Source organism: Zingiber officinale, chromosome 3A (assembly GCF_018446385.1).
Source record: "Zingiber officinale cultivar Zhangliang chromosome 3A, Zo_v1.1, whole genome shotgun sequence".
Lineage (NCBI taxonomy): Eukaryota > Viridiplantae > Streptophyta > Magnoliopsida > Zingiberales > Zingiberaceae > Zingiber > Zingiber officinale.
The window spans coordinates 19,649,351-19,650,438 of record NC_055990.1 but is presented as its reverse complement, the minus strand read 5'-3'; the positions used below and the strand labels follow the sequence as shown (position 1 = coordinate 19,650,438).

The 1,088-nt window shown below is 35.1% G+C and overlaps 1 non-coding gene across 1 annotated transcript; it reads left to right on the top strand.

Moving 5' to 3' along the window:
- Positions 1 to 438: 438 nt before the first annotated feature.
- On the top strand, positions 439 to 510 carry TRNAP-CGG. Its single transcript has one exon. It is a non-coding gene; the product is annotated as a tRNA-Pro (tRNA).
- The last annotated feature ends 578 nt before the right edge of the window (positions 511 to 1,088 follow it).

Here is a 1,088-nt window from a genome sequence, read left to right as displayed (position 1 = left end):
GAGGAGAAGTAGATGCATCTTTTACATGTCTTGTTGTCTATATTCACCTGAGAATCCTCAGAGCTCCAACAACTTTCTTTCTTCTCCTCCTTTATTTTTTTTAAAACCCTTTTCAAATCAATTTAGTATTTAAAAATTTTCAATAAGAAGAGATGACTTTGGTTGTTGATTCCCTCATTTATATGTATCAAAGTCTTGATTTAAAATTCATTTTGTGTTGTAGCTCAATTCATGGTGACATGTATTGAACATGGCAGAGGTTTATGAGCTCACACCAAACAACTCATAATTTGGTGGATTTCAATTCATCCCCACAAGGTAACCAAACCACAAATCATTAGCGTCACACTTAATTCTTCCATGGCAGATACATTTATTTTCTTATATTTTGTTTGAGCATAATCACCTTTAACTACAATGAATAAATATTTTCTAAATGGGTGTTTGGTCTAGTGGTATGATTCTCGCTTCGGGTGCGAGAGGTCGTGAGTTCGATTCTCGCAACACCCCATTGTTTTGTAATCCAAAAATGAATGAGTGGTATTTGTAGAACTTGATTGGACATAGTGAGTGTTGTGTTTTTAAAATTAGATTGGACTAGCCAACTCAATTGACTAACTTAACAACTAAAGATGAAGCCAACTTGCTTAGATCCATGGAAGCATATATCCTTTGAATTTTAGGATTTTAGCAAAATATCAAATTGATTAATCTCATGCCATTCTCTCATGGAAAAAGAGGAGTTACCTTGATCAGGAGAAATAACCATGTCCCCTTCCAAGCAATCCATTATCGATTCAACTCAGCATGATTCACATAATTATTTGGGGCGATCTCTTAAAATAAACAAATGGTGGAATTATTAATTAAGAATTGAATCCTAAAGTTGGATTCACATTGTTGCACCAGGGCTATCTTTCCATCCTCGTTCCCTCTTAGGAAGTCCTAAAATTCTTTCATCCCTTTAGCCATCGTAACACATAGGACATCGCTAGTCGGGGATGCCCAAGCAATAGTTAGAACTACAGCATATTAGTCACCTTACATTTACTGTTATACATTGTAACGAACTTGATTTCTAGGTAAGA